The sequence below is a fragment of the Ambystoma mexicanum genome, chromosome 10 (assembly GCF_040938575.1).
Source record: "Ambystoma mexicanum isolate Mex_15411 chromosome 10, UKY_AmexF1_1, whole genome shotgun sequence".
NCBI lineage: Eukaryota > Metazoa > Chordata > Amphibia > Caudata > Ambystomatidae > Ambystoma > Ambystoma mexicanum.
The window spans coordinates 851,270,709-851,297,144 of NC_090932.1; positions in this window are offsets into that span (position 1 = coordinate 851,270,709).

Below are 26,436 nucleotides of genomic sequence, written 5' to 3' on the forward strand. Positions count from 1 at the left end.
CTGTGGCATATACTCAATTTTAATGTCCGCTGACACCACGCGTTTCCTTAGAACAGTTTCAATTTGCCTGCGCACAGCATAGACGGAAATACTATCCTTAGGACACCCCTCATTTTCAGTAATTACAAACATCCCAGACAGCGCGGACATGGCGAATACATCAGTAGCACTTGCCACCTAAACAAATACAGTATTTCGCCCATTGCTTACTCCCTAAACCTCCCCAAGCACTCTGACACACCAAAACACTCCCCATTTCGCCTCTGTTTGCCGCCGCGCTGTCGGCGGATCCAAGATGGCGGGCGCATCCGAACAATCTAACGCACATCACGCCTCATTCCAGCCAATCGACGGACATGTCCCGTGTCCGCGGTCATGACGCAAGCCCATTAACCAATCAGTGTCCTGCCCGCGGAGCGAACACGGAAGTGTCTCCGCGGAGCGAACATAGATATCACTAATTTTTTTAGACCTACTTTTTGATCGTTTCAAAGAAAACTTCTGGACGGATTTTCACCAAATTTACAAAAGCCCGCTTTCGGGACCAAGCCCCTACACCTGCCGCAAATTTGGTGAAAATCCGTCCAGCGGTTTGGGCTGTAGGCGTGCGCAAAGTGTTTCCCCCATTCAGTCTATGGGAAAAAAAGATGTTTTGGGACCCCCCTATAACTTCCCCCCCCCGGACCAAACATCACCAAACTTTGCAAAAAAATTCAGAGTGGGCCATATACTTTTTTTGCAAAAAGTTTGGTGAGGATTCGTCCAGGGAGAGCGAAGTTATAAGCTGCCCAAAAAGTGCTCTTCCTATGGAAACAGCAACTTAACCATAACTACACAGCCACTACCATGGCTGTGTAATATATATATATATGTATATATATATATACATATATTATATATACATAAGTGTGTATGCATTTTTTTTAAAGGTCTGTGGATGGAATATGAATGAGGAAAGAGATTAGGAATACAATGGAAGTTAAAAGATCAATACAGCAAAAGACTACTCATGCAGTTATGTGAGGTACATGAAGATAAAGAAAGCAGAGTATACATGAAAGTCAACTAGGTGCGGATTCATATAATGGGTACAATTGCACAAGATATAATAGCATGGGTGAGAATGCACAGGCTAAAATTCAGTGGATGGGGCATCTAAAACTAGAGTAGGGTGGCTCTGCTTTCTATTGATTTATTTTTTTAAACAATGTTCTTATTTCTCCCGTGTCACATGTAAGAAAGTCTGAAAAGACACAGACAAAATAAATAAGACTCCCAAATATTTAACACGTCACAGACATGGCCAATGATTTTTCACCCCCGACGTTCCTATACCTATCAAAATATCTTGTAAAAAGAAATAAAACACAGACACCCCAAAATGTATAGCTGCGGACACGGAACTACTCTTACGCGCAGCTATCTGTAGTCCTGTGCAGCATCAAATATAGCTGCGAATATCGGAAAAACAAAAGGAAATAAAATGCTTTCTTGCCACCCAGGCCCTCACCAAGTGCCCACCTCATCTTTGCCAGCTCCCCCACCCCCCAGATGCCTCCTCACCTCCCCTGCCCTCTCCCTTTCCCCCACAACACATGCAGTTTCTGAAATGCAGTTTGCATGGAAATGTCAGCTATTCGCGACTATAGCCGAGGCTACTGAAAGTTTTGTGTTGCAAACTCAGTTCCGAGACCCCCTCCAAGTCCCAAATTTCACTTGGTGTCCTCTAGCCACCCCCCACCTCTAGCCCTATGGCGTTTGCATGTTTTTGACCTGCAAATTGCTTTTTTCCTGCGGTTCATTTTCCAGTATCCTTGGCTATAACCGCAGTTATCTCTTGCATCGAGAGAAAAACAAGATGGCAGCTGTTTCATTTCATGAAAACCATGATCCTGCACCCTGCAATGCACCATGCGAGATATAGCAAACCATTTTTGAGAAGGGGGCACTCCCTTCTCCGTCAAATATTTAAATAACTACTGCAGGGAATAACCCTAAACCATGCATGGATCGCGAGTCAATGTTTCATGCCCAAGTTGTTTCAGATCTGGTCCAAATCTGTCCAGCAGTTTGGGCTGTGTGGTTTGGCAAAAATGACCTTGTTTCTCTATGGGAAAATTAATTGGAAGTAGGCCGCACTTTTTAAGAAAAATAGTTTGTCTGGGGGTCAGGGGTGGGGGTGTGCAAGGGGTCGCGGGTGCGGGTGTGTGAGTCCCTAATCACTTTCGAAATTTCTGTCAAATCTGTTACTCAAATCAAAAGTTATTAACAATAACATTTTGAGGGCTTCCTATGGCAGTCCGACTCACTTTACCTATAGGGCAGTGATAGCCTGGCGGGTTCCATAGGAATCTATAGCATCTACACTCAGATCAAAATCTGATGCAGGCAGAGATGTGTATGGTGAAGTGAATGGGGAGGGGGGTTGGATACTATGATGGGTGCCCCTGCTGTGCTAATCAAACTGAAAAGCATCATATGAAGAGTAAAAGGCATACATGAGAATTTGACACGTGTTTTTAATGCAGCCTTTTTATTATGCACATAGATACATGTATAAGCCTTCCTCTTAGTTAGTTCTTCAACCACCATCTTTGCAATATTAGTGTTCACATTTTCTGTATAAGAATCCTCTTAATTTTCAGAACATTCATGATTTCCTCTTCTAGAACACCTCCTCTATCAGACGTACGAAAAGGTTGGTACAAGAAAACACAGACGTCACTTATTTATAATTTAGTGACTGCATGGTGAAGATGAAGGGAGGGGCAACTCTTAGACATTTTTGGTATGCAACTGCGAACCCTTCATTAAGTGTATTTTCCCAATTTGATATGGTGATTGGGGATCTGTATTCTGTTCGACAATTCGCAATGAACCTTTGCATAAATTGCTTTTTGCGTCCGCGGGCTGGCGTTATTTGACCGCGGTGGCTCTGCGCCCTTTGAAGAAAGCGTTGGCTTGAGCACAGCTGAGAAGTAATGAGTATAATGGATGTCTCAATACCAGCTTTCACTTTCCACTGATAACCGCCATAAGGTGGACAGAGGTAAGAGCCAGAGATGCATTGTAGCCTTAGGGATGATTGAATGGAATAAGGGGGGATGGGCGGGGAGCGGTGCTGATAGACCAATTTCCCACCACTGCTAGCCTCTGCAATTGATTGATGAATCCGCGCTCTGTCAAGAGGCAGCCCTTCAGATTTCATCACATAAATACTCATTCAAGTCCAATTCTGCCTGACAAGGCTCGGACAGCTTTCTTCTGTCACAGATATCATTGGAAGGAAAATACCCCATTAATCATTCTTAATTAACTTTACCATAGTCTGCTGGAACCAATATGCTCCCTGGCTAAATTCTCAAGACATCGGGTTCTTTCTATACAAATTCAATTCAGAGCAGAGTTAAAGTTATTCCACGGGGCTGCTGTGAGCCTCCTCCCAAAAAATATGTTCCCTAACTCTTCTTTCGGGAGCCCAGAAGTAAAATAGGGTGCACAAAGAACTTGCAACAAAATAATTCTTATAAAGAAATGCAATTCCAATTAATGAAGAAAGGACTTTTTACTTTACAAGGATGTTGCACGTTTTTACGTTTGTAAAATATGTATTTCATCTGACAAAATGAAACCACTATTTTAAAATACTGATACAATAAATGTTGAGAACTTAAAAGCAAATTCTGAATCGCAGTTTTATGCCTAGCAATGAAGGCTATCCTCGGCAACAAAATGTCTTACTATGGCATGATAAATACAAATAATACCAGGTATTCAAATCGAAGTTGCTGGGTAAGTAAAGTCCATTATTCCTATTAATTTACGATGGATTTCATCATAGAAAATGAAAGAAATCATTTTTTTTAGTATCATCTTTACAATCCTGTCTAACCATCATTCCCTACAAAGTTAGGTTAATCAATGCTGAATACAAAATTCTGGCCTGCGTTTTTACCGAGTATGCGTCAACTCCAATTGAAACGGAAAACATGTGTGGTCTTGTTTTTATCACCGCCATTTTAGTTGGCGTGTTAGAAGCCACCTTCTTTTCTGTTTACTACCGTGCCTGGACTGCAGCGGGTTTCATCAACATTCACTGTTCGACTGCACGGCTAGTCAGATGGAAATGAAAGTGACCACCTCAAGCTGTGTGCTGTTAAAAGCCAGCTGGCCCATTTTAGGGTCTCCAGCAGCTTGACATATTAACAAATTATTTCTGCAAAGAAAAACATATACTATTTATAAAGGTGCAGTTCAGGGTTATTGGAAGAAAAAGTAATGGAACTTCAGGACCAAAGCAAATATCATTTGTTTGCTGTATATAGACATAGAAAGTACAATTTCTGAGAGCGCTATCGATGGCTGATTAATACACTTGGCGGGATCAGACCTTGCTCGCAGATTTGCGCCCAGCAGCAAAAACGAAACCCACGTTTTTTTAAAAAGGTGCCTTCATGTGTCTGCGAAGACAATAACATAATGTATGGTTTGCAATAATTCTGGCTCAAATGCTTATATGTTGCTACAAAGTTGTTATTCTCTGCCAAATCACCAGCACAGACGCCTGGACTCGTCCGAAAAGTGGTGGATTGTTCCTCGAGCGGGGGTTACTAGACTGCAAGTAAAGGGGAAAGGGAAGGGAGTTCAGGGGGAAAGAAGGGAGGGTAAGAAACGACAAACAAGCAACAACAAAAACTAGTAGGTACAATAGAGAACATGCAATTTCTGATGGATGATTCTCAAAAAAGCTTGGAACGTGAAAGGATTGCACACAAAGATAAGAGAAAGTTCAAATGTGTCTATAGATAAAGGAGAATAAAGTGGTTCCGTGTTCATTAATCGCCAGTGTTTTTTTTCCCAATGGGTTTTTTGCAAAAAAATTTTTGTTGATTTATTTTTGGCGGGTTCCCCCAGCTCCTATTATTTTTACACTATTCCTGAACCCACACACCCATTATATATTCTTACACACAACCCCCTATATTTTTCAATGAGTTTTGGTAAAAAAAAAAAACAATGTCGATGAATGAACGTCGTACCTATAAAAACAATACAAATTGCAAGGTATGGCTGTGTGATGAAGTTGAGATGTGCTCAAAAGATCCCATGATGTGAATGAACATTTAATAACAACTATTGATGGTCTATCTTTTGTTCATTTAATAAGTGTTTGGGAACATTGGTTTTCAGACTGCGCTACAAATAGGGCTCTGAAAATACACGCAGAGTCTTCCTTAAATCCAGCTCATATTGTTTCGAGCCATTAAGAATGCTCTGCTAACATGACCACAAGTGATTAGGGTTGGCGTGAGGTGTAATCCTACAGAAACAGGCTTCATAGCCATTGAGTCTGCAAAGAACCTGGAAGCACAATGTCAGCTGTGATGGGTGTGCAGTTCCCTTTCCTAATGGTCCAGAGGAAAAATTGTCTTGCTGCTTCAAACAACAAGATGCCCCACAATGTTTGATTGGGCACCGCCCCGTCACAATAGCTGCCTCAATATGGGGGATGGGGGCGGGCTCCTTGTGACTTTGTGATTGATAGATTGCTTCCCTAAAGAGTGGTGGAAAGGTATCAAATGGTGTTTTTGGATGTTTTGCAATGTGGAAGGGGAGGGAGAGAGGGATGATAGTTTCATTGACTTGTCTCTTTAGTTTCTACCAGTATGGTGATGTTGGATTACCTGTTTTCACAAATATGGTGATTGTTGGAGGAAGGTATTGTCAATTTTACCATGACACAATTACCCGCAATTCCCCCCCATGGAGTTCTAGGGGACCAAATGAAATGGGGAGATACCAGTATTAATGCCGCTTTTAATATCCCAGTAACACCGAGATATCAGGAGGTGAAAACGGTAATACTGTTTGGTGATATCCTGCCGTAATTACCGGCAGGTTACCACCAAACTTGAAATTACCCCCAATGTGAGCCAATACAATGGGAACAGTGGTGGAATCCCTATTGCAAGCTTGAGTAGCAAGGGGTAGGAGTCCATGAAAAATGTCACGCATGCGCATTCCAGGAAGGGGAGGAGGAGGAGAAGGAAAAGCATGGTCTAGACTTACGAGTGTATGGGTGAATTTTGACTACCGAGGACTGGATGCCTATATGCACGTCAGTTACCCTGCTTCAGTCAAGCAATCGGCCTCTGTATGGGTTCATGTTGGGCATACAGATGGAAGCTAGATGTTGCCGATCTGGGATCATTGCTGAGGCCTGCAGGCCTTACGCTAGAGAGGAATGCTGCACGGTATCCGCATAAATGACAGAAAAAAAACGAATGGTATTTTTGTTTGAATTTCGGCCGTTTGAAAATTTCGAACAGCCAAAATCTATGAACAAATATACCATTCCATGCCATTATAGTGAACAAGGGCAGCAGGGGTTGTGGGGGGTGTCCCCCCCACCCTTGTTCACTATAATTGCATCAGGGACTGCAGGGTATCCCCCACACCCACTTCAATAAAGTTTTAATAAAAAAACAAAAAATGGCCCCTGCTGTACCAGTTCCCATACACGGAAGTGAAGGGAACAGGTGTCGCAGGGAGAAAGGGAGTCGGCGGCACACAGCGCGGTGTGCCGGAAAATGGTAACTAAGGGGGTACGGGCGTGTTGCTAGAAATGTAAGAGGGAGAAAAAAACGAGTCATTTTCGTTCAAATAACGTTTGCTTTTTTTCTCCTTCAGACAGTTCTCATTCGATTATTTCATGGACAACTATGCTGCACTCATGTATGAAATGGGTGAGAATTAATACTGTCATGCGAGTCGTAATAGTGCGGTCTGTTTTTTTTTTACATGATAATTAATGAGAGTGGTATGAATAATAGGTTCTATTGTGATGAACTGGTTTTTACAAACACATTTTGTAAGCACAAAAAATGCAAATAACCAATCCACAAGATGCCCTTTCCCCTCTCTGGATTTAGAAAAAAACACATCCCAACTTCTCAATTACCCTGGCTGAGAGGGTGCCCAGTGTGTTAGCATTGCCATCAAGCATACCCCATGTATCGTGCCTTTGGTAACCATGCGTATGGTGATTCACCATTAGCAGGGTGGCTACAGCCAACGTGGGTTCATGCAGTGAGAACTGGATCAAAACGCTAAGCAGTACCAAATATGGGAGGTCGGAGAAAAGTCATTCTTCAGCACAAATATGTTCTAAAGAGCAGTAGTTTTACCAAAGGTGACCCTGACTGGGACACAGGGATCAAGCGGTACATTATCTGTGGTGTAGGGGACCTCTGGTGTGAAATTATAAGCGTGCCATGCATCAAGCCTTATTTTTGCAGGAGCCTCCGAGCCACCACAACAGGACCTCGCCTCTTACTCAAGAGTAATGCTCCATTTTCTACGAGCCATACACTGGGACCTTGACCACCGAAACATACCTGGTGAGTTTCACATTTTGAGATACTTTATTTCATGTACAACCAGGGACGGTGACAGAAGTGCATGGTAAGGGGGCAAAGAGGCACTGCAGGAGGGGGATAGAAAAAATTAAGAAAGCAAGGAGAAAAGGAAAATCATTAGAGAAAGCCATGTTTGTGCAAGGTAACAGTGCCATTTTTGACAGTCCATTCCATGCCTCGTCTTCATCAGACTACTGTCCTAGTTGTATTACGGAGATGGTGACAGTGATGGTAGTAGACTATGTCAAGTGCATGCTAAATAGTAAGGGTGTCTCTTTGCTGGTACTGTTCTGAGAATTGCCTATCATTTTGGTGCTTGACTGCGGTGGGAGTTGACTGATATGCAAATGGATATTCCTCCTCTGTGAAGGGTTTGGTGAGCTCAAATGTGGTAGTAGACACTCCTGAGTGAGAGAAATGCCATAGAACAGGGTATTTGACCCATGTTCATTCCCAGTAAAGGGGCTCCCACACCCTTGTTTGATTTGTAAGACTTGGGGTTTCCCCCTAATTAACCCAGGGTCATACAGACATGGACCGCTTGCTCACTGTGACTTAGAGAGGCTCAGCTTCACCTCACTGAGGAGGTCAAACAAGGCCGAAACCAGTTTCTAGGGTTGCAGATGGTACTCTGGTTCAGAGGAGAATAGCCTATCATTTCATGCTGCACTGCCTTGTGGACAGTACCAGACTGATATGCAAATGGACATTTTTCATTTGTGAAGGGTGCAGTGAGCTCAAACGTGGTTGTAGACCCCCTGAGTGGGAGAAATTCCATAGAACAGGGTAGATTACCCATGTTCGTTCTCAGTCGAGGGGCACCCACACCCTTGTTTTCTTTGCTGTACTAGTAGACATCTCGACAACTCTTGATACAATTTACAATAGTGTCCTTCATGATATCCTTAAATATTGCATTTACTTGGGGTGTGGAGATCAGGTCCTAGAGTGGTTTGCCTAATTTCTGACCATCTGTTACCTGTAACGAGTTATTGGATGACCACCCACTAACACAGGGAGTTCCTTTGCTCCCCAATCAAGGTGTTGCTCAACAAGCTGTCGAAAAGATTCCTATTTGGGTTGATTCTTCACCTGTATAATGTCACCCAGCTCCCTCCTCCCGTACCACCAATGAGCCAGGAACCAGGCCGTTGTATAGAAGAATATATATAGATTTATTTAAATTGTGGGAGTAAAAAAATGACACAGAATAAAACACAAGCAACCAACCCAGTGGCACAACACAATAACTTCAGCACTGACGTAACCATCTTGTGATCATAGACTTACAGGTATTTCTGAATAACATTTCAATTGCAATAAACACAGGTTTGCTAATCATCAAGTCACACATTGCATTTACAGTGCTTTACACATGGGGGTTCTCTACACATTAACACAGAGGACGTTTTGAAGAGACACAGTCAGTTAGAATGCCCCCTGTATGCAGTGGTCGAAGTGTACGAAAAGAAGTAGGGAAACTATGTTCCGTGCTGGTCTGCCCCTGCTCCGCACAAACCCCATCACCCCAGCCCCTCCCATGCGCAATGCAAACCCCCAAACAAACACACCTGCTGTTTCAGGGAATGTTCAGTGCAGTGCACTGAAGTGCAAGTTTCAACTTCTCCCTACACTTTTATTTTAAAACGTAACCATTCTAGAATGGTTTTGTTTCAAATAAAAGTATTGGAACATTAAAATATAGAATAAAAAAGTGAGCACACCGCTCCAAGCCGTCCCCTGCCCACTTCGACTACTGCCTGTATGCTGGACCCAGTTCCTTCTTTACCCCAAAGCAGTCTCAAGCCTTTCTACTCTGAGTGTCACTTGATCACTCCCAGAAGAGAGTGTATCTCCCTAAACTGTAGAATCATGCTTGGTTTAATTTACTTGGCAAAATACTATTTTCTCCCAGCACCCAAACAAGGCATACGTTATATGTGAAATCCCTTTCGTTTGGGATCAAAATGTCATTTTATTTTGAAAGGCATGGTTCGGGACCAATGGAATGGATGGGGATTTTAGTTTTGGTGACAATGGCACATTCAAATGAAAGGCAAGGTTATGGGAAATGGAATCAATGGGAACATTTGTTTTGGGTCACAGCACATTCAAATGAAAGGCAGCATTTTGGGATTTCCGTTTAGGAACCAGGGACACCCATCTTCTGTCAAGAAGTGTGGCATTACAGAAAAAAAGGGTTACCTAATTACGTTATAGGCTACAGTGCTTAAAGTACACTGGGAATTAAATTTGTTAACTTTGAATTTTAACAGGAATCATCCCATGATCTTTTCTATAGGGGAATTATTTTTTTTTATCAAACATGCTAAGGGTCTACATAGTTTTGCCCCCACCCACAGTTAAGGGAAAAGGATGAGGCAGGTAGTCTACACCCACACACTTAATAGCATTGGAATATGTTTACTTACATCTGAGATCTCTGCTATTAGCTCATGAGGTCAGCCAGATATTAGGACACTCTTTTGGGAACAGGTAGGAGTCAGCTCACACATCAGTCAAGGATGGCTCAGCTATTCACACCAGGGCCCAGTCAGGTTTTATGGTGCCTCTCTCAGATGGTACTCCCAGCGTCCCAATTCAAAGCCTACAGCAAAAAAGTTCAGCCAACTTCAGCAAATGTCCAAAAGAATACATTGATTCAATTTCGCATTACCCTGCCTTTCATTTGAAATTGCCATTGTCCCCAAAACAAAAATCCCCATACTTTCCATGGTCCCGAATCCTGCCTTTCAAAATAAAAGGTTGTTATTATCCCAAACGAATTTGCCAATATATTCCTGTTCCCTATACTTTGAATTTAAACCAAGGTGTGTCATATACAACGTATGCTTGGGTTGGGTGCAGGGAGAACTTCCAGATTAATCCTCCTCTCTCTCCCCGCTTCCAGAACAATAGATCCCTGAACCCGGGAGAAGGGAGACCCAGGATGGGAAATTATGGGGGAAACTTCCAATACCCGAACTACTCCAGAAGAAGAGACAGTTACCCTTTCAGGGAGCAGCAGAGGTATGATCAGAGACCTCCTTACAACTCACAAAACGTTTTCCAACTGGAGCGACAGGTCCAGCAACTGACCAATGATTTGGGACGGATGCTGAGGGCTCAGCCGAACCCTCAACTGGAACCTGCTGCCCACAACACTCGACCACCAATGTCTGATGCCCTGAGGGGTCAGCGGGAATGACTGAAAGAAATTCCAACAACCAACGGGTTCCTGAGGAGAGGGCCCGGGTGGAAAGGAGATGCCAAGCACTAGAGGAAGCTTCCTTTTCCACCGGAACAAAACCCCATGAAACCTCTGAGCCTAAATATGAATATTTTACACCCCCCCCGAAAAGCTGGAACCTAAAGAACAGAGGGTAAGTAGGAGAAGCCAAAAGAGAACCTAATTTGTGGAGAAGTAACAGATCATTCCCTTTGAAAGAGAACAATCCCTGGAGGATTCAGATAAGGAAATCTTCTCTTTCGGGAATGGGGGGTCCCTCCCAAGGCAAAATGGGTCTCAAAAGACCCCAAATGGGACAGTGTAAGTAAGGAGACCGACACAGAGCAATACATTCTTAAATCCCAACAATGTGAGCCAGATAATACTGAAATGGAAGGTGTATCCTTCCCCCACACAGTTTCTGAGGACTGTCTCAAGGAAAAGGGGGACAGCAAAGAAATGGGGGAAAAAGGGGGCACCCCAACTTCATATGTTTCTGGGTGAAAAATCTTTCTTACAGAATCCTGATCTCTGACCCAGAAAATTGCCCAAGATCACACTGTGTCGCAGTTCAATATCAAAAGATTGACCATCAAGCAGGCCCATAATTCACATTATCTTTGACCACTTGAGGAGAAAGAAGGAAGATTTCATGCTCCGTCAAGGTACAGGGTGAGTGTGCATTAGCAGCTCTGATGGATACTGGATCCCAAGCCCCCCTCCTGTCCAAAAAGGCCTTCGACCAACTAAACTCAGGAAGAGTCACTAAATTCCCCTCACACCTCTTCACAGACAACTCCAAAACTTGAATGGAAATGACATTTCCGTTGAAGGGACTGCTTATTTTGAAATGAAAATTGGGTGACATCGGGTGAAACACCAAGTTATAGTCGTGGCTCCAGAGGACACACATTGTATACTGAGGAATGACCTCCTTCGGATGTTATCACCCATGATTGACTGAATGAACAAGGCCCACTGGACCCAGACTAATCCGCCAATCAAATTAAAACAAAGCACAAGTTATGTGAGTTTGAATGGCACATATCATTTGATTGAGCAATGTTCTGAGGAAGTGGAGTTTAATTTCAAGAACAATCAGGCCCTAGACATCACCGGTATCTCTCTTAAAGGACAAACTGGTGATGGGAAATCTTCTCAATTCTTGAAAATCAACTTTCTCCCATATTCAAGTGGCATTCCACAATGGAAGGAAATACCCTGGCGTTTTATACTAGTCCACAACTCGAAGAAAACCCAAGTCCCATGACAAAGGATGATGAAAGACCGGCTCAAAGACTGACTGACCTTCAGAAAAAGAGTGAACAGTTGTTTTTCCCATTCAGATAAATGAGGAGGACGATCCTGTCCTTGCCAGAAAAACCCTGAATAACGGAAGAAGCTTCATCAAACTGCCAAAAGATCAGACCATTCCCACATTTAAATTGATTGATAAATGGGACATGGGTATGGAAAATCCAAATTCCAAACATCTCCTGCCTAGTAGGTGTATGATAAAAATGTCCATTGATGACAAAAGCATAGAGCATAATTGTTGGGTCATGAGAGATGTTCCTTCATTCTTTTATTTAGGTAGTGACATTCTCAACCGATTCACCATCAATTTGAGAAAATAAAAAATAATAAACCCAGACACGACTAGGGGATAACCCCCTGGGCTTAGAGAACAAGTGAAAAAGCATTCTGTTTAGCTCAATTTCTGCCTTATATCGTTGAAATTCAAGTGTGAGAAGAGGTTACCATCCCAGGACAGATGCGAAAATTCACAATTCCCATCAAAATTAAGCAAGGACAGGACCTCAAACATCAGGACGCCTATATACATTTCAATTATCATCTCCAACAATGTTTGTGTTTATGTCCAACACCCCTAGTCGACCTAGAACACAACACCATTTGAATATTGGTGGATAACAGCGATCCTCAAAGTATCAACTTGGGCGCATACACCTTCATTGGAATAGCAGCTGATGCTTAACATTCAGGAAGGATGAGGTGTTAAGGATAGCTACCGCAAATCCATGAAACATCCTGTCCAGGTTGACACCATAAAAAGTGATCTCTCCACTCAACTGGGGGATATGGCTGAAATTGCCAAGCCCAAAGTATTTCCAGGTTTCAAGCAGATGGTCGAGGAGCAGATCCATCTTGCTGATGCCTGTGAAACTGACGAGCAAAGACAAAAGCTGAAACCAGTGTTCCTCGACTTCCAAGATATATTTTCAGTGGACTCATATGACTGTGGATGCACAGATATACATTCAACCACCATGCCCACGGACCCAGAGATGGCACCAGTTTTGTGAAACAACACCAGTTTCCTCTTGTGTCCATAGAGTCACTCACAGAGGTGACTAACAATGTAAAATCCTGTGGGATAACTCGTCCAATCCACAATACCTTTAACAACCTGGTACTGGGGATGCTCAAACCCAATGGCCAATGGAGACTATGTGAAGACCTGAGAGAGTTGAACAAATGGGTCTAGATGTCAAGATGGCCGATGAAGGGCTGCCACAGATCCAAGGGTCAAAAGTGTACACAGCCATTGATTTGACTAATGGTTATGGGACAGTACCTGTGAGTAGGTAAGACCAATACAAGCTGGCCTTTACCTTTGGGGGGCAACAATATGCGTTGACCCAAAACCCCTTTGGATACATAAACTGTGGCAGTGAGTTCAAGATCTTTCTGCATAAAGCCATGCCCCATATGGGCTAGAGGGGAAACCGGGCCTATGTAGATGATGGGCCTCATTCCGACCCTGGCGTTAACCAAGGCGCTATTAGCGCCTTGGTTGACGCCGTTATTTTTCCGACTCCGCCATGGTGAATGGCGGAATTACTGCCCCATTCCAAGGTTGGCGGGGTCGGTAATTCCCCATTCACCAAGGGCCCTTCCCCATTCCCATTTTTGCCCCATAGGGCTCAATGGGAATGGGGAAGGCGCTAATTACGGCACCGTAAATTACGGTGCCGTAATTAGCTCCTAGGTCCCTTTGCGGGTTCGTTTTTTAATGCCTGCAAAAAGCAGGCGTTAAGTACCAACCCGCAAAGGGAACTCGGAATAGGGCGGTAAGGGTTTAACGGCACCGGTCTTGTTAACGGTGACCGTTAACCCTTACCGCCCTACTCGGAATGACCCCTGATGTCTTGATCAAGCGTTCAACTGTGGAGGAACAAATAGCAGAAATCCACTATGTTCTGACCCACTTGCTGAAGGCCAGAACAAAACTGTCCTTCCAGAAGGCACAGTGGTGTAAGAAACGCATGAAATTCTTAGGGCATGAAATCACCCCTAGGGACTCAACCCCCAGGTGAAGAAGGTGGAAACCTTATTGAAATTAAAGGACCTGAGTACTCTGTGAGAATTGAGAAGCCTTCTCGGCTCACTAATTATAGCCAAAAGTTAATTGAAGACTACAGAGAGATTACTCGACTGTTGGTCCCTTTATTAAAGGCCGGAGTCACGTGGGAGTGGGTCCAGAACAATCTGAGGCAGTAAAACAACTGAAAAGAAGCCTTTCCCAGGCTTCTTATTTGGCTTAGCCCATAAAGAACAATGAGTTCTTCTTGGAGACAGGGTTCTCAGATACTTGCCTAACAGCAGTATTGTACCAAAAACACGACAAGGCCAACAAAGTCATCTTGTACGCGAGCAAAACTTTGTCTTCTGTGGAAGAAAAATTCAATGACTGTGAAAATGCACTCCTGGCAACGGTGTGGGGCGTTGAAGAATTACAGCCATTCATCCAGGGGGAGAACATCATTGTAGAAACTCCTCATCAACCCTTGCAATATCTGCAAAGTGACAGAATCTGGGCAGGGAATGTCAGTAATTCCAGAATTACTTCCTGGATTCTGTCCATGCAAGGCTTTGGTGTGGAGGTTAAATATGACCAAAACAAGAAGAGTCCTCTAGCACAAGGGTTGGCAGACTTGCATTATTGTGCTCAAGAAAATTGCCTCAGGGATAAAAGTATCATGACCAATGACAATATGGAGGTGTACCATACTTCTCTGAACAAGGTCTATGAAGAAGACAAGTGTCATGGAATATCCACAGTTTATGTGGATGGGTGCCCCTCCCATGTTGACAATATTGGGAAAAAGAAATGATGGATTGCATTGGGAATGTCTGGGTCAATGATACCCCGAGTCCTTTGCTGGTTACAAAATGGGAAACCAAAGTAGTCAAGTGGCAGAGTTGAATGCCGTTTATCAAGCCATCTTCACTGCAGTGCACCACCAACTCAGAGAATTGATGATAATCACTGGCTATGATTATGTCAGGAATGGGTTCATGGAACACCTGATGAACTGGAAAAATCGAGGTATGTTGTGTGCAAATAATAAACCATTAAAGCATGGAAAATGAATCCAGTCAATTGAGGATCTGGTAACCTCTAACGAGATGGCCATCTATTGGAAACAGATCAGAGGTCACTCCAAAATAGAGGGGCCAGATGAGACTGGAAATGACTTGGCTGATCAGCTGACTAAAACCAGAGCTCTACACAGGGATTTCATAGAAACAGAATCCCTGCTGGGTGAAATACAAGTCACTGCTTTCACCAGGTCCCAAACCCATGCCAACAATTATCTCTCAACTGCCCAGTGGAGAGTAAGGAAACCCCACATGCAGATTTGATTACTGCACAAAAAGAGGACCCAATTATTGAGAAATGTTATCAATATATTGAAGACCCAGTGAATTTTCCACTGACAGAATTGGATTATCCCTGGAAAGAAGATCTCCGGGTGTTGATGACATTTTCCAAAATGGTCTGAATACAAGAAGGTTTGCTGGTACGGAGATACCTAGCTGGATGTGACCAGTGCGTGGTATCTTTCTCATTCTAAAGCCTGATGTGGAGTCACGCATATGACACGGCCACCGTCGGTCACAGGTGCTTTCATACGACATTAGAAATCTTGGGCGAGGTTGCATACTGGCCACACATGGGTCAGGCCCTCGACATCTACTTAAAGGGGTGTCTTGTGTGTGCTCAATTCCAGCCCAGTTCTCTCACAATGAGAGCTCCCCAACAGATAAGCGTGATGACACTCCCTTGGACAAATTTGCAAGTCGATTTCATCGGGCCAGTGATTCGCTCCTCTAGAGACGGCACACAGGTGAAGGAAAGCGTGCCAAAACTTTAATACAGCTCCATGTGCCTGACAGGTTTAAAAACATGTGTTTCTTCAAATGACGCTGATTTCATGTAAAAGGGAAAAGGCACAGTCTGCCTGAGGAAAAAAACAGCAGCTTTTTACATTGAATCCTCTGCAATAAAAGGCTATGCATCTGGAGAATAAAGGTGAAACTGTGCCTTATATGGAAAAAGCAAAGCCAAGCAACACATTTTATTTGAAGCAAATAAACACTTACTTTCCAACATACAAAGTGACATTATGTAAAATGAAAGGGCCTAACTTTTCCATTTGGACACTGGTCATGTTAAATGGAACTGTTTGTTGTGAATCCCTCTGAATGAACAGCTATATCTTTCATCTTGGTTGGGGAAAAATAAATAATGGGCCTAAGAAATCAAATTAGAAGGCCAAGTCGCATTGTGGTGAAATAAATCAAAGACTTTACATGAGGAATTCATGTTACCAATTTAAAAGTGTGTGTCTTTCAGAATGTACATGTAGCTTACTTTGCAGCATCCCTTTTGCACTGCTGGACTGTGTTATCTATCCCTGACCTCAAAGACATTTGGTCAGTGCATACCAGGAATGCGGTCTGGATGGAGGGTCACAAAGCTGATCTGGGACTGAAGAATGTGAAGAGAAATATACTTTAAGATCAAATTTGTGGTCACTGCAGATAGTAGAGGGAGGCCCTATCTTTGAAGACTGTGGCTGAAGCATACTAGGTATTTACACACCCAATAAACTGAGCCTTACTTCAAACAGAGAGCTCCTAATGAACTTAAATTACTGTTACCTAAACATCAATTCCAGCATGAGAAGCAGATGTTCCAACCATTTGACTTTCAAGAAATGGAAACTAAAGGCTTGACTTATTAATGCATTGCTATTGAGTAACATTGGACAATTCATTTCCCATAATAAAAAGAGAACAATGCGTCACACTGAGCTCATCCAGTGATAATTCTGAAGAACACAACAAGACCGTCAGTTCTTCGTAAGGTGTGCAATTTGAGTTATAGATAAAAATGTGTTTCTGGTTTTCCTAGAAATTATAGAAATCTGAAAGTTGGAGAGATAATACAACGTGAAATTAATGTTTGGATTATGAGGTTTCATAGTCCCAACTATATTAGTTTTGGTATAATGGGCAAAACATTATAACATGCTCCAGGAAGGTTGTGCCAAGACCAAATTAGTTTCTCTAGGTCTGGCATGAGCAGCTGAACCAGAAAATATAGCTATTATGTTGTTTAGGTGTAAAAAATAAAAATGTGCATTGTTGTGAAGTTTTGGGTTGCTGAAGTGCAAGTTTAAAATGGTAATATTAGACAATCCTTTCTCTCCTCCCCTCCTTATGCATAATCTAGATCTCATGAATCCCTTGTCCTATTGGTTGGCAGAGGCTGGCCGTCTGGGAGGAGAGGAAAATGAATGTCCAATCCGATGTGTCAGAAAAAGGGTTGGCACTACATAAATATTCATAATGTGGATGGTGTCATAGGTCCTATATACGGCCAATAGCCTATGACACTGTGACTTGTACACTGACTGAAGGCTGCTAAACTCTTTTGCTGGAGACTTTCACTTGGAACGCTGGGAGTATCATCTGAGGGAGACAGCCTAAAACCTGACTGGGCTCTGCTGGCTGTGAATAGCTGAGCTATCCTTGCCTGAGATGTGAGCTGACTCATACCTGTTCCCAAAAGAGTGTTCTAATACCTGGTTGGCCTCCTGAGCTAGCAGCAGAGATCTCACATGTAAGTAAACATATTGTGATGCTATCAAATATGTGCGGGAAACTACCTGAATGGACAGACTACAACAGACCCTCTTTATTCCCTTTCAGGCTCTCCAAAGTAAAGGAATGCTGTTATGCTTTTCAAACTTGAAACAGAGCCTCTCAGAGATCTGGTAGCCATCAGTGTGTGGCCACCACTCAGCCGTGTGTATTTGCTCAAAGTGACAATGATCTACTTAAGGACTGCCTTCTTGGGACTGAGTGATGGGGGGGGGTCACTGTCTTAACATTTTGCAAAATTCAAACCTCTCACAACTTCCCAAAGTGAGATTATTTCGACATCAACATTCCTTCCTTTCAATTCTCCCATAGTGAAATCATTGTTCGGTTCTTGTTCCTTTTCCTCACACCAACTTTGCTCTATCAATAGATATTGGGGGTCATTATGAGTATTCAGGTAAAATGCAAGTAATTCCAATGTGCCCATATTACCATCCCCGGCATGGCAACCACCAATAAATACCAACATATCACAAGCCCAAGGGGTATGCTCACATTCCCTACCGGTAAGAGTAATACCTTCATTCTAGTATTACTGGCAACTACAGCAATTTGCTGGTATTACTGGCAGATATATGCCGTCAACACAGATACTATCAAACAAACTGCCAAAAATACCAGCAGTAGAGTTACCGGTGGCTGAATTACTGGCACCAGAGTTACTGGCACCAGAATTACTACCAGCGGTATTACTGGCTCTGGAAATAGCATCACCGACTGAACGGGAAAATCACCAGTGGCCATCTCGAAAAACCCAATGCACTCTCAATCTTCCATATCCTGTTACCATCCAGTGTGAGAGGAGTCATGAGCCATGTCAGAGGAAAGGAAGGCACGTGTTCCTGATGTACGTATCAAGAAAACAAAGTCCTCTGAGGTAGAACTTTCATCATTGGTGGACACATTTGTCCAGCATGCTGATGGGATTTTTGGGGCTGGACATCTCAAAACAAGCCAGAAGCAGAAGACCGCCATATGGCTTGAGGTTGCAGAAAGCGTGACAGCTGTAGGGACTGTCCCCCACACACCCAGGGGCTGCCACAAGCACTGGGATGACCTGAGGCCGAAGGTGCGCGAGATCATCGCAACACATAGAAGGGAATCCTCAGCCACAGGAGGAGGGACGTTGTTACCCCTCGCTCTCATGCCTTGGGTGGACCAGTGCAGCTCCATCCTTCACTTGGTGGGCATCAATGGTATTGGGATGGCAGAGAATGGTGACGGGACCCAAGATGATGGTGGTAAGTTCAAAAACACCCATATGAATTTCCTTCTTGCGTCCAAATACATGCATCCCCAGGCAGAGAGTGCAACACATGTCAGACACAGCAAATGGCCAAACAGATGTAAGGGGATGCAGGTAGAAGCAGCCATGCAAAAGCACTGTTGTCAGTATGTTCAGTCCCACACATGTATCCCAAGGGAGGACAGGACACACATTGAAGGCCCACCACACACACAACAACAGGCCATCTTGGCAGGCCAACATGCAATGTACACTCCCACCACCCACATGTACACACATAGGAGGCAACAGACAAGAGAAGCCTCATGACAAGGGAAGCACACACAATGTGGCATGAATAAAATACAAGACCGCAGTCATGACACCCAGAATAATAACAGCATGCTCATCTCATCCCAACAGGCACACAGTCCTCTGGCAGTGATGGCCCAGGACCATCATCGGGCCAAGCAGCTGCAGGCAGACCTGCAAAGGCAAGCAGGCACCGGCAGCAGGTCAGTGCAGCTGCCACATTGCAGGCACCATCAATCCCACCACCAGCAACATTGGCTGCACAACTGGTATCATTAGCCCCACCATCGTCACCACCAGCTCCACCACTGGCAGCATAATCCCCACCACCAGCAGCACCATCACCACCAACTGCTGCATGTGGTATAGCTGGAACCACCACACCTGTGGTCAGTGGCCCTCTGTCCCTCCTGCGCTCTCCTCTCCACCATGGACATAGCAGCCACTGGCCATCGTGGCTGGTTTGCCACAGAGAAGGAGGAGAACGACGATGATGACAGCGTTGAGAAAACGTACCCGACTGCCTGTTACAGCCCCTCATCACCCCATAGCACCCACCACTACCCCTGCCCAGCGTCCACACCATTGATGCACGACTGCATGCAATAGAGTCCCAGAAGGAGGAAGTTACCACCATTGCACAAGAACAGCTCAGTGACATGAGACTGATGACGGAGTATATGCAGGCTTCCACCCGCAGGTGTGCAAAGTCCCAAGGCCATGCAAGTGCAGCCCTCTCACACTTGCACACATGGAGTGACAGAGGGGAATGAGATTGCCTCCTACGTGGTAGAGGTAATGAGACATGCCGTACAACTCTTCCTGGACAACATGCAGGCCAAAGGGCCAGACCAGCCCACATCGGTGATCACCACTGAGGGCTGCCAGCAAGGCAGTCTGTGCTGGTCACAGATGCTACGGCCCACACAGGAGTCTGGAAAGAATCTAATGGCCAAGAGGGCCCACAAGTGACAGTGACACTGACTGGGTGCTCTACTGGGTGTGCTTGGACTTGAGGGTATTTGGGTAGGGGGTATGTAGGTAAGGGGGTGTTTAAGTAGGGGGTTTGTGGGTCAGGAGCTGTTTGGGCATGGGGTACAGGGTATAGGTGTATTCACGTTTCTGTTTAATACATTCTTTTCACTTGAAGCAATGACTGCACATTCCATTTCTTCAAATAAGTGTTTACTGTGCTTGTGCATAATATACAGTAAGGTGCAAGGGAAGTGATGAGTGCAGGTGGAACTCACAAAAAGTTCTCAATTAGATCTTTCCGGGTCATGCGTCCAGCCCTGGCCTCAATACCCTTTGGCGCAGGTGCATGTCACTGACTGGCACAGCATCATCTTCCTCTGGGAGTTGATGTCCAGATCTGGGGGCAGCGGTATGTTGCGCCTGAAGCAGATATTATGCAACATTGAACAGACCAATACAAGCTGTCCTACCTTCTCTGGCCTGTACATGAGCACTCCCCCAGACCTTTGCAGGCACCTTAATCAGGACTTCAGGAGGCCAAAGGTCTGCTCAATCACCACCCTGGTCCTCATATGGGCCAAGTTGTACACCACTTCCTTAGGCATCTGGGGATCCCTCAAAGGGGTCATCAGCCATGAGAGCAGTGGGTATCCAGAGTCACCTTCAAGTTGGGGAGACACGGGTGTGAGTACTGTTGTTTGGTAATGACATTGCTCGTGATGTTGGCATTGCAATGGTCAGTCTGTGCATGCATGTCCCATTCCACATTGTGCTGTAGTGTTTCACATTTCAGTCCCCATATGCCTATTAGACTGCTCAGGATGCTGCCCCAGAGCATGCATTTGGTGAACCTAGGTGGCCATGACTGATCATATACTGCCTTTGAAATCTGGGGCTTGGGGTTGAGTTATTTTGCGACCTTGAGTGCATTTAGAGTGAATGTCCTGTTGGGGTTGCAATGGCCTGCACAGTGACTGCTTCATCTCAAGTCATGTGCTACCCTTATGTGTTGTGGCCTGTCAATATAGGGGTGCACTGGTGGTCCTGCATGTGCAATACACATTCCGGACATGCACACGTTACATTGCTAATCCTTGTGTCCTCTGTGGAGTATGCCTGGTTTCGAAGTCAAAGTGCATTTTACTTTGCGTTGATTGATTTTACAGCGGCTTTTGACTCAATCATGCGGAATAGACTGTGGCAAAGTTAGCCTCAGGGAACATTCCCCCGGCCTCTCGAAAATGCGTATGATGGTGCTGCACACGGACACCACTGTTAGGATACGGCTTGATGCAGAGGCTGAACTATCTACCACTATGCTGACGCTTCGAGGGGTGAAACTGGTTTATTGTTTCAGCTGCGCTCTTTAACTTATATTGAGCTAATCTACGAGAGGCCTTTAGTAACTTACACATCTGTCCGTTGAAAGTTTATTCCCATCGGACGAGTTTGCTCGCTTGCGCGGATGATCTTCTCTTAATGGACCATACCACCAAAGGGCTTTAATGTCTGATTACAGCTCTGGGGGAGTACGTAGACTTAAACGGCCTTTCGGTCAACGTCGAAAGAAAGCAAGATTATGATATTCTCTCGTAAATACTCTCTGCGCAAGAGTATCCAATGTAAGCTAAATGGTTTCCCTCTTGAGTGTGTAACTTCATAGAAATATTTAGGACTATATGTTGAAAATACCCTCCAATGGTCCATGCACTGGTTGGAAACTAAAGCTAAATGTAGGAAATCAGTAAGCGCCATTGGTTCTTTTATAGGGCACCAGGGAGGTTGTTCTATTTCGACAATCCTGCTACTGTATACTGCAAAGGTTTTACCAATCCTCTACTACGGTGTCGAGGTTTGGGGTCACCAGTATCTAGCGGATCTAAAACGTTTCGAGACAACTCTGCTTCAAAAACTGTTTTGAATGCCTCAAGCGCTGTCCATTGAGTATTTGTATTTAGATTTCGAGCTTAATGGTGTAGACCATGAATTCATACTCAAAGTTGTTATGTGTTATGAGCACCTCTGAGTGTTTCATAATGGTACAACTACGGTCAGTTCCCTGCATGCATGTCTGTGGCTCCATAACTGCAACTCTATGGGGAACATGGGTGCAATCTTATCACTACATACTAAGTGGCAGGTTGGTTGCCTTAGTCTCTCAATGATGGGAGAGGTGCATTTGGTTAAGAATCGATTGAAAAAAGCACTGAGAATGTTCAGTTATGAACAAAATCTAATGAACCTTTAAACAAAATGTAATAGTGGCCTCTACTTTGAGTACAGAACTGCCCGTCTGTCTAAGCCAATTTATATTGTTGCCTATTCCAACCGTGCAATAATCAGACAGTACCTGTTACTTAAGTTTAATATTAGTGATGCGCTTGCTGCTAAAGGTGCATTTTATGGCATAGCTCGATCTGAAAGACAATGCCGCTTATGTGGCACATCTGCTATTGAAACATTGGGACACCTTATGACTGAGTGTGAGAGCTTACAGCGTATCAGGTTAAGCTATATTAAAACCTATAATAGTATTTATGACTACTCTGAAATGTCTCTAATCTGGTCTACATTCTTGAAGGGAAACAACCATAATCTAATATTTTACATGGTGACATTTTATTAAAAATGTGCTGTTATTTTGAAATGTTTATGTAATTGATTTTAGTTTTAATATTATTCATGCTCTTTTAATATGACCAATATGTTTCATCTGACTCTAGGATGCATGTGTTTTTATGGCCTATTAGCTTTGTGCTGCCTCATGCCTTTGGAACTTGTTTTTATGTTCTGTGTTATATATACAAAGCCACTTGGCTATGAGTATAAAAATAAATAAATAAATAAATAAATACATTACACTGCTACTTCCCAATCCCCCTTGGCTGTCACTGAAGCTGCAAAGTAGCTGGAATTGTACATGTACTTACCCAACATCCATGTCCTTTAGCCTCTGTGAAGCACCATGTACGCTCGTAAGGTGCTGTTTCTGCAGGATTATATCGTGGGTTGATCCTGAGAACCAGACACAGCAGTGCATGATGGTCAGATTGGCATCACAGGTCACCTGGACATTGAGGGAACGGTACTGCTTCTGGTTACTGTAGACCTCCACTGAGATATGGGGGCACCAGCTCCACATGCGTACAGTCCAATTCTGCTACCACACTAGGCATGCTCACAATGGCATGTAACAGGCCTTTGTGGCATTGAGCTGTGCCAGGGTGATGGGGAGGGCAATGTGTTTGCCCACATTGCGCAGGATGGCCTCCAGCACCTGCAGCAGCACTCTGGAGAATGCATACTGTGATATGTCATGCAGCTGGCTCACAGAGTGCTGGAACATGCCAGTGTCCAGGAAGTGCAGGACAGACACCATCTTTCACAGTGGTTGTTTGCCTGTCCTGATGCCGATCCTGCTCCTTATGTCCACCTAGATGTGTGTGAGGAGTTCTCTGAGGGTTTCCCTGTTAAGGCGGTACAGAGTGAGGATGTGTGTGTCCGTGAAGGTCCATGGTAGGGTGCTTTTGCATAGAATCACTGCACACCTCCTCCTCCTCCTCCCCATCTGCAGAATCTCCTCCTCATGCTCTTCTTGGCCTCCCATCGCCACTGCTGGTACTCCAGCCCCAGCATCTGTAAATCAGCATGTAGCCCCTCCAGGTCCATGTTCGCTGCAAGGAGTGACAGCATGGTTGTGTTGGCAAGTGTGTTTGGGGAAGGTGTGACCCTTTAGTACTTTTTCTGTGTGGATTGGGTGCACCTGTGGCCTGTTTGCAATCACCAGTATTACCAGCAAAACCGGACTCGTACTTTGCCAGTATCATGCTGTTGCAGTAATACTGGTGCTAGGGTCTTAGACACCTGGTATTCCTTTGCCGGTATTACCAGCAACTGTAATTCTGGAAGGTCTGGTATCTGTTGCTGGTGTTACCAGTAACAGTGTTTCCACCTACCTGTAATTGCTGGTAAGTTAGAGGTATTGGTAAACGGAATTATTGGCACTTTTAACATTTACTGGCAAACCTGTAATGAGTCCCATTATGTTAAACATTTGTGGGGTGATTTCTCCTCAGAATATGAGATGCATTCAATTATATGAAATGGCAAAGAAAATGTGCAGGAAGGGGTGCAAAATGCAATTCATTTCAGTTGCATATTAATTGTACATAAATGTGTGCATACTAAAAATCAACAATATAACTTCAACAATAGGTTTTGTAATAAGCACATCAAGCAACCAAGTTTTTATGTCCTTTAAAAAGCAGTGTTCTGTAAATAATCATTTCCCCCAAAAGAAGCCCCCATATATTGGGGCACTAATCTCCTCTTTTCGGTTCTTGTACCAACTCTCCACAGACAACACTGAAATTGTCTTCTCTTTTTATTTTCCTGAACTCTCCTGTGTTTACTCTGTCAAAATTTCAAACGGTCTCTCTGCCATTAAATATTGAATGGCTTTGCACTCTTTAATGTCAAACACTACCAAAACAGAGGTGCTCTGCTTCTCTGCCATATATTCTCTCTCATCTCTTCCCCTGCCTATTCAGTTCTAACTAGACGCTCTGTGCTACTCTTCTTCAGCTAGAAACCTCAGCGTCTTCAGGGACTCTTTTCACACCTTCTCTACTTTCATCTCCAAAACTTCATTGACGTCTCGCCTCAACCTCCTAAATATTAGGAAAATCAGACACCTCCTTCCTTTCAACCCAGCCAAGCATCTCTTAACCACTCCTGTCTTCTCTAAACTGGACTACTGTGCCATCATTCTCTTTGGTCTCCCCAACTATGCCTTCTGTCCTCTCAACAAGATCTTACACTTCGCTATCAGGACTGTCTTTGAACTCTCATACTTCACACCTACTTCTTCGTACCGTTATCAGGGTGGATGCCTGACGATGCAAAACAGGGCCAGGTTTAAATTTCTTCTCCTGGTTAACAAATCTCTCCACGGTAAGGCACCACCATATCTATCGTCCTCTATCCAACTCTATAAGCCTTCTCGTAATTCCTGCTCTGTCTGTTTGACTGCCCTTTTGGCACCTCGTCCTCCCTTTGATCCTCTCACTTCCACTCTTTCTCGCTTCTTGATCCACTTGCATGGAATTCTCTTCACCCAGATGTCCGAGAAGCTGCCCACACCAATTTGTTCAAAACCATAGTAAAATCTACCTCCTCGTCTCCAAGTTACCCTCTTAACCTACTGCTCATCTGCCTTCGGGCTAAAATTGTTTCCTCTCCACTAACCTGCCTCTGTCGCTTCCTTTCTCTGCCTCCACTATAGCACTTCATCCATCATTGTCACATCCCTATCACAGCTGGCCGTACCTCATACCTGGACTTAAAAAATGTCTAATGTTTTCTGCCCTTAATCTATATATGTCCACCCATGTTTTTTCCCCAGTGACTGTTCCATTTACTCACCACTGCAACCTGGTCACAATGTCACTCAAACTCACCCCATTGTAAGAGGCTCACTTCTTGCCATCAAATCTGATTTCTTATATATTGTACATTCTTTTGTGATCAAAGGAGCATTGTTCCTCCTCCCTGTATATAATTAAGTATATATATATATATATATATATATATATATATATATATATATATATATATATATATACAAATACATATTGAGAAAACTTTCAGAAGGAATGTTTTTGTTGAAAGCAAAATGACCAGTTAAAGGTTATTTGCTATAGCGGGTTCTGCATGAAATACAGGTCAAGGTGGAATTGAGATGCACTTTGTCTAAGACAAAAACAGATGCCCTAAACTAAATATAACTGCTTTAGTACCATAGGTTCAACATCTTTGCATGATTGAGTGTTTTTTTCTTCATATTTAGGCTTCTACTTAAGTTGAAAAGCAAAGATAGAAGTAAAAGAAGTGGCAAATCTTCTGCTCTTAACCTAATGACTATCCCAACTTTTTTAAATTAACCGTCATGGAGGCAGAACCACAGAGGAGAAGGGATCCATAATTTCGAACAAATTAACTTTGAATATTAGGTAGAACATTGTTGTGTGAGACTTAAGGACTTGACTTTTCAAACAAGCCTTTGGCTTTTAAGGCCGTGCAGCCATGTCAGTAATATGGATGCTAACCAATCAGATTTCTTGAAATTAACTGTGTTTTGTTATGCATCCTGCAAATTAGGAATATGTTTTTGTTGCAATGTGATGGATTACATGGTGTCTACCCCCACCTTTATTTCCCGTTTCCTCTGAAACGTTGAAATAAATAAACAAATTAAATTATTCAACTGGTTTGTCACTACTTTTTCTTTTTTTGATCAC